The following is a 17840-nucleotide window of genomic DNA, read 5'->3' as shown; positions in this document are numbered from 1 at the left end:
TGCTTGAAGGGGTACTTTCGGAGTGCTGGAAGGAGTGAAGTGTTACGGCTCTGCAGACGGGAGTTTATTTAGGAGTAAAGTTGTGATCACAAAGGAGTTAGCATGGCAATTAATAGAAGTATTATATCCTCCTTTGCAGCTACTTTTATAGTACATTTCAGGAGTACGTGCCTGTTCCTTTTAAGTAGTTTTGACAGGAAATTTTTCGAGAAATTTTTCTTACTATAGGGTTACATTTATGATTCCCAGACGAGTATATTACTTCACTTGATGCGAAAGCCGATTTGAAATAAAGTATTCGTATGGAAGGCTCATTTTAGAGCTTGATATTCCAGGATAAATGCGTCGACGAACTTACAGTGATTTATTTCAAACAATATTTTATTGGGTACAAAACATTTGAGACATGTGTTCGGCAGCTTGCTTTCGACGGTTACAGAGAACCTACGTCTTGGCCCCTGTAGAAAAGAAGAGTGCCTTAACCCACGCTGTCTTTGGGTACATAATTTAAATACCCAAAGGAATGAAAATAGAGATGCCACACTTGAAAGCAAGGAGGGAACCTTGAAATGCTTCGCTGTCAACATACAGGCTCCTTCTGAAAGAAAGATTAGAAAAAAAAAATGCATCAGAGGAATTGCACCTCTAAGCTTGAAGTATGACGTGCTTCAAGTGTAGAAGTCAACGTCCCAAAGCCGTTCAGAGTGCACTTTTAAATAAAGTAGGTATTATTGAAGTTTAAACGTTTTTCATGACTAAAGATTAGCTAGTAGAACATAGTAGGTAATCAACTAGCTAATACATACCTGTACCCTGTCGGATGACAGCGGCTAAACGCGGTTTTCAGGGAATCACAAATTCCAGAGAGCCGCTTTCGTAAACGTTAAGGCAATACGGCGAATGGGAAGCAGCATCGATAGGGAACATTTTTTCCGCAAAGCATAAAACTGAAAAAAATAAAATGGTCTTACTGAGGCACTTGCGCATTCGCGCTGCCTTTGGCTGCGTTCCTGCACCGAAAGAGGCCTCGAGATATAATTTTTTTTTTACTTGTCAGAGGTTCCTCATGCTTTTCGGGCACCATATCAGAACCAATTACTGAAATCAAAACAAGCAAACAAAAGACAGCGCTTTGCATACACGCAGCGGAAGCTTACATGCAATTTCCTTGATGGGAGAGCCCGCAGCTACGCATTTTCAGGACGTCGTCATTCTGTGTATAGGTCAAAGGCAGGGCAAGGGCGACTGACATAGCAGGCATTGTTAGGAATAGAAAGCTACCAACAGACCCACCCTCCCGCCGCCACCTGTCTTCTGTTAAGCTTTGCCCTCACATTCGTGGCCAGGGTTCAAAAGAAAACATTCTACACAGGCCTATCTGGCTGGGAAAGGAATATACTTTCGGGAAAGAACGCCAATGAAAAAAAAAAAAAACATGTTTCGGAATCTTCTTGGTTCTTTCAGCAGGTGTGACTGCGAGTGAGTCACAGCTTGCCTTTTTTTAAGCCTTCGGTTAGTCATCCGCCGGGTCACTGATCGTAGACAGTTGATGCAAGGATAGTTCCCTCGAAGTCAGTCTTGTCAACCCGCGCTTCCTTCCTTGTTCATTTGTTTGGCATCCGCTTTGTGCTGCTTCAGTTTTTCTGGGAAATGCTTGCTTTCGCCAATGTACTACGTCCAGCACGAGCAGGGGATCTTGTACACTGGCGTCTGCTTTATTCTTTTTCTTTCGCTGCCTTCCTGGGATCAGCAGTCTGAACCGGAACGCTTGCCTCCACGAGTTTCACATAATGGAATGTGTTCGGAAACTGCACGCGAAGTGGAAACTTCTTTTAACATTTTTCAAATGCGAAGACCTTACAAGATACCACATTTTGGAACTAGACGCCTAACCATCCAGAAAAGGCAGCGTTCAGTATGGTTGAAACCTCATGTCCGCTGCCGAAACTCGGAAAATGTAACAGTTTAGCTAATCTCCGTGAGCGCTAAGGCGTCGTCATGTCCTGTGCTATGACTGAAAAGAATAAAATCGCTTGCATTGTTTGCATAACAAGGCCCTCTTAAAACACAGGAAAGGAAGCAACCGATTAGGGCAGGGTTCTCAGCACTGTTCGTAATAACGTGACAAAAATTCACAGACCCCAAGGCTGTGCATTTTCACCTGTCATTGCCTGTACAGCTTTTCCATATTCATGGGGCGTGAACGCATGAAGAAAATTTGGTCCCTAGAAGAACTGACCGTACTTCCAGCTGTACATGTTAGCGTAACAGCCACGACTGCAGTGCCACACTCTTTTTTTCAGCCGCATGCAACAACAAATTTCTCATATACTTACTTCATGCCTGCTGTGTGAGTTGGCTCCACCGGACCACAATGAAGCCTTTGCTGTTTTGCTGTTCTCGTTAAGTCTTTCATCTCGGCGCACCCGTGGTTCACAGCAAGTCTACGCACACTGAAAAGGGAGCGGCGTTAAGTGCATGCGCGTCTATGGCATCAAAGGAGAGTTTAATACTGCTTACCAGAACACACGACGATGATAATCCGGTCTTTAGTATTCTTGCAATACAGCGAAAGAACGAGGGGCCGACGATGTCGAGAAAACTGGTGCGTCACACACATACCGCCATGTTGGCGCGGCGAAACGGCAGCAGCCAACACTTGTATGCTGCGTAGACAATGAATGACTAGCCGCTGCTTCTGCACATATTGCTGGCTTGAGTGAGACGTTCATTGCAGCACGTTGCTGCTAAGGTCGATGATGTCCAGTCTTACGTCACGACAAGAGCGCGCAAAGGAGCGGGTGGCAAACTGGCGGCTTCGGGGAGGTCGACTCGTCACACACCGCCATGTTGGCTCGGCTGAGCTCGGCTGGCTAAGCCTCTCGCAGACTGCCGTCGCAGGCGATGCAGCACCAAGCGTTCTCCGAATACACTGGGGGCTTCACAGGCACTGTCTGCGGCACTGTCGCGAGGTTGCGGCGATCCGGTGTCTTGTAACATGACAAACGTGCGTGAAGCAGCAAAAGCAGAGGCGAGCAGGCAGCGACGACAGAGCCGGCGTCGTCACCTGCAAGTGTAGCGAACCGGCAGCTGCCACTAGGCGGCGGGCAGACACTAAGGAGTGCATAAAGGGCCTGAAGGAGTATTGAAGCCGACATACTCCTGCTTGGAAAAGTAGTAAAATCATGTAAATGCTTTATTTTACTCCTCGATTTCGCGACGGCAGTAAAAAAGGAGGATTTCCTCTTTTTTACAACTTAAAGTCGATTGCGCAATTTTCAAAAAGGAGTTTAAAAGCGGACACTAGCCATTTATACTCCTATTTGGGCTTATTTGTACCACGATTCGCCTCACGTGAAGACCGGGCGCGACAGTCGCTGTATAAGTTTTTATCGATAAGTAAGGATAAGTATGTCCAGTCTTTCCACTCCTCACTCCGCGGTTTTCCTTCCCTCTCTCCGTAAGTCAAGTCAGGTGCCGTTGCGGCTACTGGTCCATGCCGCCCCCCACTGGTCTTTGAAGGCTCCACGAAGCCAAGCCCGTGCAAGGCTGCTGGTGTGAGCCGGGGCCCCATCGTGCTGAAACCAAGTGGTCAGTGGGAGTGCAAGAGGGAGGTTGCAGCGAAAATATTAGAATGGGCCTCGCAAGATGTCTTTCAAATACCGCAACGCAGTTAGCGTCTACTTAGATCGCACACCAGACACTGAATGACCACTGTACTGTCTTGACTGCGCCACCCCATGCTGGTTCGCATCGTTCCAGTAAAGCGGGCTATGAATGTTGACTTGACATTTCTAGAGAAGTTAGCTTCGTCAGTTCAAAGCATCTTGTCAATTAAGTCCGGTTATTTCGTCAGTCTGCACCAAGGTCCACTTCGCGGCCAAACGGACATTGCAGGTATCTGTATACTTGTAACTTTTTGCGCAGCTGGAGGTGATACGTGTGCATCTCAGCCTTCCTCAGAAATCTCGACATTGAAGTGCTCACCTCAAGCAGTCACATCTCTCATGCCAGCATGAGGGTTTGCTGCCACGAAAGCCAAAATGTCTGTTCGGGCCTCTTCACTGTTGGTACCCTTTCTGTGCCGCATCTGCAGAAGCTGTCCGTCTCTTTCAGCGTCAAGTAATTCCCCATTACTGTGCTATACGCTAGGTCTTCCTCTGCAAAGTCCCCTCTGTCGCTTCCTGCCGCTCCCAAGGCCATGTTCGCCTTCTGCTGACTTCTGCACTACTTCGTAACGGTTCTACCATCAATACTTCTTATCGCCCAATCCGATCACCGTGCAGATGTCTGACACAGGTTAATGAATGCGTAATGTTTATGTTTTCTTTTCGCCTTCCTCAATTCGGATAGCCGGAGAATAGAGCTGCTCTTTCTCGCACTGCGGAAAGAAGGGCAAATGACGGAGCACTTTTCCTAGACGCAAAGAAGCAGCAAAAACCGTGCGAGAGATTTAGAAAAAAAGATGACTGCGGCCTAGCTGAGCTAACAGGTTATACAAGCGAAAGCTTTGGTATCACCTATATAGCTGGTTAGGCGCAGACATATGCATGTCTGCATGTCTATAGCCAGGCCTAACCGCAGGTTAACCGAGGCTTAACCAGGTGGTACCAAAGCTTTCGCTCACATAACTAGGGTTAGCTGAGCTAAGCCGCAGCCATTTTTCTTTCAAGAAACCAATTTGAATTTGCTTATAATTAAGGTACGGTCGCACGATTGACGTTCGTGCAGGCGGAGCATGTATCTTCTTCGTGAGAAAATTTATACTTTATAGAGAGACTGCAGCCGCCGAGAGACACGTGTTAAGTGTACCATTTCCCATTGTCCCCTACTATCCTTCGCTTGGAAAGTGGTTGTGTCAGTGTTCATCGGGAAGTCTCCTTTATAAGCGCCGCTCTCGGCTGCTCGTCTGCGCAGTATCATGTATACTGCGCCTTCACCGAGCAGCTGTATATAGTTGAGCGGCCGTGAAAGGCCCGCGAACGATAAGGCCGGACGGCAGCGGAGCCCTATCGCATAGGAATGCACTTTCGACACCTTTAACTCCACGCTGAGGACAGCACGCGAGCGGAACGCGGCCTTATCGGGGATTTCATCCAAGTGCGCCCTTATCTGCGACGCCAAGCGGGCTCTCCTTTCTGAGCACACAGCTGCATGCTTTCTTTACTGGGCAGATTGCCAAGATGGCGGGGCATGTGGTACTACACGGAATCGGTTAGAGGACTTACCCTTGTCGCACATCGAGAATCGTCGTTACTCACAGTCTTTTCTCCCCAACTGCCATCAACGCACAGGTAGTACACCCTTTTTCAGAAGATTGGAGCCCATGAAGTTTGCTTCCGAGCAACACAGTGATGCTCGTAATACATTCTCAGTTCAAAATCGCCTGAAGGTAAGACTGTTTCTGGTCCTGCCTGGGTAGAACTCCCACCTGCACCTACCCTAACCTTGCGGTGTACTACCGCCTTTACCCTACCCGCTACCGCGCCATTTGTCTGCTATGCGGGGAACATGCAACTCTTTTTCACACCGCCTGGGCCTGCCAGGCCATTCGGGCGCTGCACGTTCCGCATGCAGCCGGCTGGGAGCGTGCCCTCCGCTCGCCTGATCAGCGCCACCTGGTAACCTGGTCTCTCCGGCTGTGGCGACCATGAGGGCTGTTGGGGCCCTAGATTAAGGCTCTATCCCCATACCGAAGTCCCCCCAAACCTGATGAATAAATGTTTTCCACCACCACACCACGAATGTCACAGAAGACCCACAGCACGGCTTAGAAACGAACCCCTGGACTTTAAACTTTTGACAAAGGCTGTGTAACTTCATTCCCTTTTGGAAGGCTGTGGTGTGCATACATTGTTCGTTTATGACGAAGCATAGGAAAAACGAACAAGGTTGTTGGATGCAACCATGTCGCTATGTGATAGTTACCGATCGACGAGGTATATTTGTAGCGTGCATCATCTTACGTATAGAGCCTAATGGTTTTGCTTCATATGGGTCATGTAGCATGGCTCGTCATGCATTGGTACAAAGTTGGTACTTCGCCCCTCCGAAAGTTGGCATTTCCACGGGTGCTGTAACGCCGCTATGGCTAAGGCCGGGCGTTCGGGGTGCGCCCGCCAGAAAAAAAGAAATAATTTTTCTGGAATACACCTGAAGGCGCGCGCTCCCGCAAGCGCGTCCCGCCTCACAGTCGGTCAGACAGTCCATATTCTTGCCTTTCAGTGTCGACATCTGTCTCTCTGTCGGTATTGCCTTTCAGCGGGTCCGACCGTCCGCATATGTGTGTTTTAGTGTGTACGTCTCTCTCCTTCGGTTCCTGCTACTGGCTTTCAGTAGGTACAACCCCCCATATTTTCGTCTTTCAGTGTGTTTGCCTATTCCTCTGCCTCTCTGTCAGTCCCTGCTATTCGCTTTGAGTCCGTCCGAACCCCCATATGCTTGTTTTCCAGGATGTGCATCTGTCAGTATTTCTCACTGTTGATGCCAGCTATTGCCTTCAGTGTATACGTGTGTCGGTCTGTCTCTCTATCAGTCCCTGCTATTGCTTTCAGTCGGTCCGGCCGTCCATATTCCTGTCTTTCAACTTCTACGTTTTTCCATCTCTTTCTCTCTGTCCGTCCATTCTATTGCCTTTCACTTAGTCCGACCGTCCATATTCCTGTCTTTCAGGGTGTACGCCTGTCCGTCTATCTCTATGTCGGTTGGTGCTATTCTTTCAGTCGGTCCGATCCTCCATATTCCGGTCTTTCGGTCTGTACGTCTCTTCGTCTGTCTTTCTGTTGGTCCCTGCTATTACCTTTCAGTCTGTCCCGCTGTCATATTGTTAGAAGGATCGACATCTGAGCTAGTTGGTAATGCATCACTAAAAAGTTTAGCGCACTCACGACGAACGACAAGGCAGACAAGACAAGTTTTCTTGTGTATACCTTGTCGTTCGTCGTGAGTGCGCTAAACTTTTTCGTGAGTCATATTGTTATACATTGTCCGAAGGCCAGGGAGGCGCAAGGGTGACCAGGGCACAGATCACAGTGAGCACCGGACAAAGCGCGCGCACCGCAAAGGCATTTCCTCTGCGTCGTCTTCCCATGCAGGGATTATCCGTTGCAATATTGCTATCTTTCAGTGTGTACGTCTATCCGTTTGTTGGCCCCTGTTATTGCCTTTCGGTCGGTCCTACTGTCCATATAGCTAGCCCGTTGTGCTTTTAGCGGTGCGGGCGGGGCATTATTATTTTTCATTACTTTTAATCGCCCACTCTAACTTTTGTCCATATAGCTGTATTTCAGTGTGCACGTCTGTCCGTCAATCTTTAGGTCGGTCCTTGCTATTTCTTTTCAGTTGGTCTGATCCTCCCTATTCCTGTCTTTCAGTGTGTACGTCTGTCTCTTTCGGTCCCTGCTATTGCCTTTCAGTCGGCCCGATTCTGTTTTTACGTCTGGCCATCTGTCTCTCGGTTGGTCCCCGCTATGGCTGTGATGCCCACAATTGGGATCACACATTCATATGCGGTTCACGAACAGTGAGAAGAAAAGAGGCACAGGCTGCGCGAACAGGGAAACAAGTTTAATCAGAAAATACTTGTCGGACTATTGGTGCCTGTGGAGCTCACCCAGGAGGGCGAAGGTTCTCCTGACAAGTCCTTCGTAGTCGGCGCACACACGAAGCGATGTTTCCCTGGTGGGAAGGCTGGGGCAGTCTGCAGAGGCAGTGATAGTTACGGGGTGTAGCGAAACACTTGGTTGTCTGCACGGGCAGGTGGGCAAGATTTTGATCGTACTCGGCTTGGAGGTGGAAGGTGTTCGACTGCTCTCGGATCTCTCCTACGGCAGGTCTTTCCTTCACTTCGAAGCGCGGGGAAGGCCTCTCTGGTATCCTGAGCTTGCTCCTTTTCATCCCCTCGCCGAGGGTCGTCGTCCTCATCTCTCTCCCACCGGCAAGCGTGGTTCTGTCGACGTGGAAGTTTCCCTCTTGCATCGACTTCGCAGCCCTGGCGTGACGTGGGACTTGCTGACGTGGCACTCCCCACAGCGGGTCCCGTGATGCAGGCTGGCCCCGCCGAGGGGTTGATCGCACACTTGCGGGTTCCGCTGGCCCGGCTGTTGCCCCCACACGGCGTACACATGAAGTCGGTTACGACATTGCCTTCCAGTCGGTCCTACTGTCAATATTGCAGTCTTTCAGTATGTACATTTGTCCGTCGGTCCCTCTGTTTGTCCCTGGTAGTGTCTTTCAGTTGGTCCGAGCGTCCATATTATTCCTGTCTTTCAGCGTGTATACGTCTGTCCCTCTCTTCGTAGTTCCGTCCGTCAGTTGCCTGTCCGTCTTTCCGTCTGTGTGCCCGTCCAACCATCCACCTGTTCACGTGTCCGCCCGTTTTGTCTGTCTGTCTGTCTGTCTGTCTGTCTGTCTGTCTGTCTGCATGTCTGTCTGTCTGTCTGTCTGTCTGTCTGTCTGTCTGTCTGTCTGTCTGTCTGTCTGTCTGTCTGTCTGTCTGTCTGTCTGTCTGTCTGTCTGTCTGTCTGTCTGTCTGTCCGTCCGTCCGTCCGTCCGTCCGTCTGTCTGTCGGCTGGTCCGTTGATCACTTACGTCTCTCAAAATGTCTGGATGTCCTGCTGTATGGCGCACCGTCTACAGGACGTCCGTCTCTCTGTTCGTTGTCCTTAGATCTGCGTGCGTTCACCTGTATAGGTCCGTGCATTTGTCTTTCTGCTATTAAGCCTCGCCAGGCAACTTTACTGTGCATGTACTGCAGAAAACTGCCTCGTGGAATTCTCGGATACATTCCACAGGCAGCGCTGGATTAAGGGGGGGGGGGGGGGGGGGGGGGGGGTCTAAGGGGGCTGCAGCCCAGGGCCTCACCTCCGACAGCAGGAGAAGGGGCCCATTTATTCTAACTTGCTTAGTATATGGAACCGCGGGCAATGGAACTTTGAGCGACACGTATATGAAGCGAGAAAACCAGAACGACGAGATGGGCCCCCACCTTATGTAACTTCAGAAGAATGGCCTGAGGGGCGAGTTGGTGCATGATGAAATGAACGGCGGCGCAACAAGGACACTAACAAGAGAGGGGACACCACATGCGCACACTACCAGCTGTTTATTGCATGGAAAGGTGGCATATTTAAACATACAGCTCAGTCATGCAGGAGTCGCGATCAGGTGGCACGTGAAATTCTTGAGGCTTTTGTGATCAATAAGAAGGGAGCCACTTGTGTTAGCGACTCTTCAGTATCCCTCCGTAGAAATGAAGTGTACTTTCTTGACAGTTTTTTGTGACGTCATGTACTGTGCATTTTTTCAGCCCTGCATTTCTAGCGGCCGTCTGTTGTTTGTTTAGGCGGGTTGTTAATTTTGTTACTGTTTTTGTCTTTTCTGTTATGTTGTTTTTTCGGGTTCTGACTGCTTTTGCTTAATGCGTTTAACTGCCTTTGCTACGATTGTAATTTCTTTTTGACTGCTTTTGTTTCTCATGTTTGACTCTGCTTTTGCTACGACTGTTTGACACTGCTTTTGCTACGAGATGGCCTCCTCTAAGCTCTGTTATGAGAATCTTTTAGGTTTTTCTGCAGAGGTTAAAGATTTCTTGTGTGTTATCCTGATGTTGGTGCTTTTTTCCACGTGTTGGGTTCGGAGCGATAATGCGATGAGTGTCATGACTGAGCTGTATGTTTAAATATGCCACCTTTCCATAGTGTATAGTTGGTATAGTGTGCGCATGTGGTGTCCCCTCTCTTGTTAGTGTCCTTGTTGCGCCGCCCTTCATTTCATTATGTAACTTCGTTTAGCCTAATCGGTTGAGAGCTTGTCGAGCTGTAAAAACAGGAATCCACCGCCACCCCGAGGGGGCCCCCCTTTCTTATGAAGCGATATATGCGTTTACTGGCGGATTGCCGAAGGGTTTTTGTGGTTTTCTGTCAATCCCCCCGTCCAGTGGCGTCTGAAAGTGCAGTGTTGAAGGTGTAGTGTGTTTGAGAGTCCTGGCGTCGGCATAACATCCGTTTTTACAGAGCGGCGAGACGGGACTCCGGCCTCGCTAATCTGCAGTGCGATGATAGATGTAAAAAATATTTGCTTTGCGCCCTCTGCATGGCATTTAAATGTTAGGAAATGCAACGCTTTATCGTCACAAGTACGATTAGAGCAGGGTAGGCAAAAACGAAACTAAAATGCGCAGCGGAATTTGAAGCAGCGTCTACGTGTGCAGTATCATATATACAGACTGTTGGGAAAATAAACACGCGCAGTAGTATGGTGCTCTCAGCTACACGAGTCGATTGTTTGAGTTCGAATTTCGCACAGATATGAAATTTTGTCGTGAGAATTGTTTTATTCAACACCGGATTTTCTTCTTTAGCTTTACCAAACTGAAAAACAAATCAGGCTGTGCTCGCTTCTCGGAAGTCCCACAGTTTCACTTTGTGCTCCGGCGGCCACTAGGAAAGCGAAACACTCGTTTATTGCTTTATGTTTAGGTTTACAGGCTTTGACGTCCGAAATCAAGTCCGGCTATGCGGGACGCCACAGTGGAAGGCTCCGGATAATTTCGACCACCTCGGGTTCTTTAATGTGCACTGATATATCGCATAGTGCACGGGCCTCCTTGCATTTCGCCTCCATGAAATGCGACCGCCGCAGCCGTTCTTTTTTCCTCGGGATTGGTTTTGTAGAGCCAGGTGAATTTTAATTTTTGAGGAAATAAAATACACAGTAACTGCCTAGCTCACTTCTAGGTGGACACCTCAACCGCGTGTTGAGGGCAGGGTAGAAGGTGTGAATGAAAGAGAGAAAGAGCAGCTGTCATGAAGGGCTCGGGAATAATTTCGACCATCTGCGGATCTTTAACGTGCTCTGAAATCGCACAGCACACGGGCACCTTTTTGCATTTCGCCTGCATCAAAACGCGGCTCAGCACCGCTGCTCAGCGCCGAGCATGATAACCATTGAACCAGTATTTAAATTCTGCTATTCAGATGTGCCCACGAGGGCAGTAGTGAACGTTCATCAAATTAATTTTAATAACTTTTAATAATGCCCTCTCGGGGAACTAATTAACGAGTGTTTCTATTTCCTAGTCGCTGACGGAGTACCGAGTTCAACTGTAGGAAGCTATAGTCGGATACAACTTAAGTCTGCAGTGAAGCTCCGCCCACATTCAGCCTCCGCGCACAGAATTCCTCCGCGACGAAAAAGTAATCCGCTGCTTAAACGTTTCTTGTGACCAAAACAAGAAGCTCAACACAAGAAAAAGATTATAAGCTCTAGGATTTTGACATGTGGATTGTTTGATATAGTCAAGCATTAAAAAGCTGATTTCGTTTACTGTTGCGGTCGGCCAGCGGAGTAATACAAGACGCCGCGGACCGCGGCCCAGTGTTAGCAACTGCTGTTTTTTTTAAGTTGTATCCTATTATAGCTCAGCCTGCTTTTCTTTACGGCGTTAGCATTAGAACAATGCTACGAACGAAACCGGTCTGTTGGCTCGTGTACGACGTCATTGGAAGAGGAGAAGAGGCGGCGCGCGCTGCAATGCAGCCCCACAAGTGAGTGAGTGAAGAAACTTTATTTCCGCCAGAAGAAGACCCGTGCCCCTCCGGGTCCGCACGCAGGCGTCCGGGGAGGGGCAGCGTCGCAGCTGGAAGACTAGCAACGGTATAGTCGCGCAGCTTCTGCTGCCAGGCGGGTAGCGTATCGTTGTATGCTAAGGTCGGCACTATGGCTGAGTATGGTCTCCCATTCCTCTGCATTATTGATTCTGCCATATCCTGGGGCACTGGGGCATCTCCATAGTATGTGTTCGAGTGTAGCGGTATGCCCGCAGAACTCGCACACCTCCGCATCTTCCCTCGTGTCACCTCCTGTCCAGCTCCTCCAGAGCGGGGATGCGAAGTTTCTAGCTTGGAGTCTTCTCCAGTCATAGGCCTCAGCCGAGCTAAGCGATCTATCCGGAGGAGGATAGATCCTTTTGTTCTTTTTCTGAATGTCTGTGATGCTATTAAAGGAGCCGTGGACACCTCATACGAATTCAGCACTAAAGAGGCAGCCCCACAAGCTGTCGGTCGGCCCACGTGGCTCTTCCATGGCGTTAGGTGCTCGGCCACAGACGGACATGTGTAGCGCGTCTCAAGAGTCTTGTTGTGTTTTGTTACTTTTGTGCGCTGTAAAACTGATGCTAATGCGTTACTGTTGCATGAATCCCAATAATCACACTGCGTTCTTTTTGTTTAATTAGATGGAGTTACAGTGAAACATGGGATAAATTCCAGTAATGAAGGAGGGGGCAGGGGGGTCAGTGGAGGGAAAGGGAGAGGGGGCCTACATGCGCATTAGCCCAGGGCCCCCATTTTTCTTAATCCGCGGCCCTGTCCACAGGAAGCACAGGGCGACGACGCCCGCAATTTAATGCCATCACAAAGTGTAAAGCGCATACGCGGAGAACCACATCTTGTGCTGCAGGATAAAAAAAAGTCGCAAACATGGGTACTCACGTTGAAAGGAGACCAGGGACATGCGCTCACTGCTTGCGCCTTCTTTGTCCTGCAGTTATGCTCCATTGTTACGACTCGCCGTGCCATGTAGAGTGTCTCGCCAGACATCGGGTACTGAAACACCGCTGCTGTGCCGATTGAGGAAGGAACGTGGGCCGGAGACGGGGAGTAGGAGAAGCAAAGGAAGACTGTATTGACATACTTAAAACATGGGTTGCATTAATAACAAACAAATTAAACGCTGAGAAGACTGCTCACGGAATCGCTGCTCGAGGAACGTGTCGAAGCACTTTTAATATCCTCTCCCGTCGTCTTCCCGCCTTTTTCGCCTAATCACAGGGACTTCGCCTCGGGCGCCGCCTTTGGGTGGGGTCAACGACTCTCACTGGCTCGCTTTCTCAGCTGGCCAAAGTCTGGTATTAATTCAGGGTGCCCCTGTCTCCATCGTCTTCCTCGGCTGAGACACCGGGATGAATCTCCCGAATGTGTCCTTTCCTCAGGTCGCCTCCTCACCGACAAGTGGGAGCGCAGTTAACCAAACGCAGCTGGCTTTTAGTTAAACAGGAGCAGCAGGCTCTGCAGAAAACCGGCCAGTGGGGTCTCGTGCATTGGTCCAAGGGCCTCCAGAAGGGGAACACCTGCAACGGCGGTACCCGCGCCGCGACGAAAGAGCGAAGCACGTGTGAATAACAGCAACTCGTCTCCGTGCGTGGCGTCAGGGGCTGAGCGCTCTCTGGAGGTGGTGTATTGTCGTAGGGTCGTTTATGCTCCACTGGGCGCTGCTTAATGGAAACCACTTAGGTCGGGAACACATATGGTGGCAGTTACACCGCAGCGGCGGAGCGTTGAAGAATGGAGTCGGCTAGTCCCGATGTCTCCTCCGCGCGTTGTGGCGGCCGCCGCTTCTCACTCCCCGGTGGTCGCATGGGAGCGCGTACTCGGAGACACCCCGTTGCAGCAGGACCCCGCACTGCCTTGGAGGGAACACACAAGAGGGAAGGGGGGGGGGGGGGGTAGAACCATAACATCACTGAGGCCCACAAAAAGTCCCTCATACTGTCGTTAGCAGACGCGCCGGCAGGAGTGTCGACAGCAGGAGTGTCGACAGACGCGTCGGCAGCCGTGTCGACAGACGCGTCGGCAGATTCGTCCGCCTTTCGGCGTCACCGCTTAAAATGCTCAAGGTTCTAGCATGAATAAAGGCGCATCTAGTGAATGCATGGGCTTCATAAATAAAATCAGAGGAGTAAGGTCAAGAAAAGGAAAATAAAAAATAAAATAAGAAAATAAACAAAAATAAAAGTAAGATGTGAAAATAAAAATAAAAAAGCAATAACATTAAGAAAAGGAGCAAAAAATAAATGAAAACAAAATATGAAAAATAAAAAAGTAAATAAAAACAAACAGTGGCCAGGAAACGCTTTCGCCTTGCAGCACTTTAGAAAGCCAAAGTGCCCCCTGTAATTTTTTTTTTACTTTATTTCACTGCGGCTCTTTAGCTACACACAGTGACGTCTACGGCGTTCGGAGATGTGTCACGCTTTCCTTCCTACAAACGGTGCTTGTAGAGTTCAGGGTAGAAGAAGGTTGGCTATAAAATGCTTGTATTATGCAGAGTACAGGCCACCGAGCGTGCATGCCACGTACAAGACCTAAAAAAGCGAGCTGATAATTTACTATACACTTTTAAGAATTCTCGCTTCCGCGCCTCGCGGCGACCAGCGGTGGCGAGCTTTCGCCTTAGCCCGCGCGCATTGCGTCATGTAGCGCTCTTTACGTCAGCAGCGGAATGCCACCATTGGTTCGCCGCGCCGCCGACGCCAAACCAGTTTAGGAGGCGTTGGCTCCGCCCCCTGCGGGCTTCCCACGCCCGTCGGAGGAGAGGCCGACTTGGAAATTCAAATTTTGACTACAAATAACTCAGCTTCCACAAAACGCATAAAAAAAATGTTTGCTGGAGGATATTTGTGAGGCTGCGTCCTTTAGCAATCTAGGCATATCGCATCATTATTGATACCCCCTTTCACAGCCTCTTTAACTACGTCCACTGCTGGCCATATTCCTTCTGCAGGCAGCTTATCCCTGCAGGCTTCGTAATCTCATCCACTCACCTGACTTTCTGCCGCCTCCTGCTACGTTTGCCTTCTCTGGGATCCAGTCCGTTGCTCTTAATAACGACGATCGGTTATCTTGCCTCCGCATTACATGCGCTGCCCATGTCCATTTATTTAGCTCACGTTTGTTCCCTATCTCTATAGCTCGCTGCGTTGTGCTCAACTTTCATAGCTCAACCCTTTTCATAGCCTCCACGTTTCTGCCTCATAGACAAGTACCGTATAAGATACAGCTGTTACATAACTTTTCTAACAAGGATACTGGCAGCAGCAATTCATGACCTGAGAGTACAGAGGGCAAAACGCATGTCTAGAACACGCTCTGAGCGTGTTTCTGGTGTAGCACGCGATATCTAGCGATAAGATTTGGTTAAAAATGGTCTGGATGTAAACATGTGCAGAGTAACTCATAGAATTTCACCGTCATTTTTTTCCTTCTTGGTCGCAGCGGCTTTGGGAGTTCCGGAACACACAGTTTGTTTGTTCTAGGCATGTGTTTTGCCCTCTGTACCTATCAAATTCACTGCACGCCTTTCTTACAAGGTTGGATAATTTCAGTTTAATTAACGATTTAGAGCATGACTGGTGCCGGCGCAGTCACGTGACTCAATGCAGCGACTCGATTGGCGGTCCTCAAGCCGGGTCACTCGAGATCTTGAAGGATCGGCGCTGGCTTTATCACGCGCGCTTGGGTCAGTTTGGAGGCATGATCTTGAGTAGATTCTTCTGGATCGTTGAAACAGTTTTGGGTGTCGTTGGCTTCGCCTGGTCGTTGGCCCTTGTACGGGGAACGGGGGGTCGCGATCTCGGAGTTTCACCGTCTAACAGCCTCATACACACGGCCTCCCGGCCCTAAAGGTTTCAGCCTTTCCTCTGGAAGCGCCGTGCCACCGTGGTCTCCGTTCCGTCACATATATCTTTATCGCTCTTGGCTGTTTGACACCGGCCGCGTTTGCTCAACGTGCATTAGCAGTAAGCCACCGGATAGACATGCTTTGTGTGCAGATAAGGGTCAGTGATCTCGGAGATACCGTTTGCCCTTTACTCTCTCCGAGGCGGCAGAAGAAATGCAATGGTCATAAGCGGCACAAGCGGTCAAGCTGCTCACTCCACTATCTTTCTTACTGTGTGGTTCCTTGGGATCATACGCGAGTACACAAAGCTGCGTGTTCTGACGTGTGTAAAGTACTCTCTAATTTTTGCTCGGTGACACGTGAGAAGAGTTTGATAGCCAAAGCGTGCTCCGTAATATTATTGCTGGAGCAGTACCAGAGATTTACAAAATGTTATAGTATATTAAGCAGAGAGAACAAGATGGAACTGGCTAACCGGGAAATCTTTCCCCCTCGGCATAACCAAAGATGCAGAGGTTCTAGGTCGAGTCCAGAATGAAAGACAGGGCTCTTGCTCGGGTTTAAAACCTCGGGAATCCGGTCCACATTCAGCAAACATCCGATCACAACAAACGACCTAAACGATTGGACAGAGTGCTTTTTGAATCCTTCCTCACAGTAAAAGGAAAAGGAAGACACACAACATTCCTTTTCTGCGCGTGTCACGCACACTCCGCCTACACCCTTGCTTTTCACACGCCCTAGTCATCGCAGGGCTAAAGCCAGCTGACCGTTGTTATGATCCTGTCAACCATATTCCATGATAATTGCGTTCCCATTTGATCAAAGTGCCGAATTGTGGTGCTACGGGGCTATCCACTCCTCCGGCCACCGCCACTGGGGTCCCAAACTAGGGACCCCACCAAGTGTATGTAAGGATCGGTCCCTTAAGGGCTGATCCAAACATACCTCCCGCCCCTTCCTAATAAATGTTTTCACCACCACCATCTCTGCTGCCCATTGCCCTGCATGACGGCGAGGCGACACCCGACTCTCGCGAGCGTCCTTTGTTGTTTCCCGTCAGCTTCGTGGGGTGCCAAGTTGGGTGACATGCATCCGACCTGGCCTCCACGGTCTGATCTTCACCCGGGCGTTCTCTCCTTGTTAGGAACGATGACAGCAAGCGCCCCACGGAAGCAGACAGCACACTTTCCTCTCTGGTACAAGCATGTGGTTCACTGTACCCTCTGTGTAATCGGCCAATATTGTTAGGTCTACCGCTGTGAACCACCCGGTGAAGAGCCGGGTGCCATTTGGGAGACTGGGTCTAATAACTGTGCTTGACCGTGTCACAGCGCGGCTGTCATTCACCATAAAGAACGTGACGAACTGAAGGCCCTCTTTCCAATAGCTATTCATGCCTGCCCCCCCCCCCCCCCCCCCGCCCCCCCCCACTCCCATTCCTCCCGTGTGCCTGCCTTGCGCGTAGGGTCTTTGAAGAACAGGTGGGAGCAACGCGTGTCGACCGCCACCTGAGCATGGAACGCCAGATGCTGGTCTACAGCAGACTACTATGGAATCCTCCTCACCCTCAAGCTCAAGACTTGACAGGAGGGAGGCGTGTCCCCAAGTTCAGGGGCGTGTGATCGTGCACCAAAGTGAACTTTACAGGACACACCCTCCTCGGTAGGCCACTCCTCAATCTGGGGACTTTAGGGAATTTGAGCCCTATCAAACTTAACGAATGTGGCCCAGAGAGACACCCGCTTGCTTTTACGTTGCACAAAATGTAAATAAACTATACAGAGGTGTTCGCTGCACTCCGGCTCACGCTACTACTTCATCTAGTCCACGAGATCCGGTACCTCCGAGCCTGAACGAGTCGGGCACACCAAGGGCCCTGTTTTGTCTCCATGAATGGGTCAGTCTGACTAGCAGACACGGCCCGCTCAGCTTTGTGTAATCTTGTGCGGTTACCTTGCCTTCGCATTACATGCCCTGCAAATTAAAGCCCATTTCTTCCTCTTCATTTCAACTAAGATGACGTTAACCCGCGTCATTAAACCACATGGCCAGACAAATTTTCTGGTCGTTCCTGTGACGATTAACGGCGTCAACAGTGGCGCCTGTTCATTAGCGTGACATCACCGCCTCGTTTATGTGGCCCATATCTTTGTCCTAAGGGCGGCACCTCAAGCGGATTAACAGATCGGTGGCTAAAGTTGCGTCAGCGACGCAATGCCGACGTGTCGTTCAGTGGCCTTGATTTAGAATCGAGTAGAAACCCAACCAGTGCGGCAAGGAGCCTTATTGCGTCATATGCCACGCCTTCATCGTCACGGTCTGGTTTAGGAGAAGGAATCGCAGGAGGTTAAAGGGAACAAGAAACCGGTTTGCTACCC

The 17840-nt window shown here is 49.8% G+C and overlaps 1 long non-coding RNA gene across 1 annotated transcript; it reads right to left on the bottom strand.

Annotated features, from left to right (window-relative positions):
- Nucleotides 1-363: 363 nt before the first annotated feature.
- Nucleotides 364-3053, bottom strand: LOC149360515 (uncharacterized). The gene is made up of 3 exons (XR_016288331.1): nt 2521-3053; nt 2337-2453; nt 364-598 (listed from the first exon to the last, which is right to left on the bottom strand). It is a non-coding gene; the product is annotated as an uncharacterized LOC149360515 (long non-coding RNA).
- Between the last annotated feature and the right edge of the window lie 14787 nt (nt 3054-17840).

Source organism: Amblyomma mixtum, chromosome 2 (genome assembly GCF_055824585.1).
Source record: "Amblyomma mixtum isolate Tamu chromosome 2, ASM5582458v1, whole genome shotgun sequence".
NCBI lineage: Eukaryota > Metazoa > Arthropoda > Arachnida > Ixodida > Ixodidae > Amblyomma > Amblyomma mixtum.
Note: the sequence above shows the minus strand (reverse complement) of the source record. Positions and strands in the feature narration are given on the sequence as shown.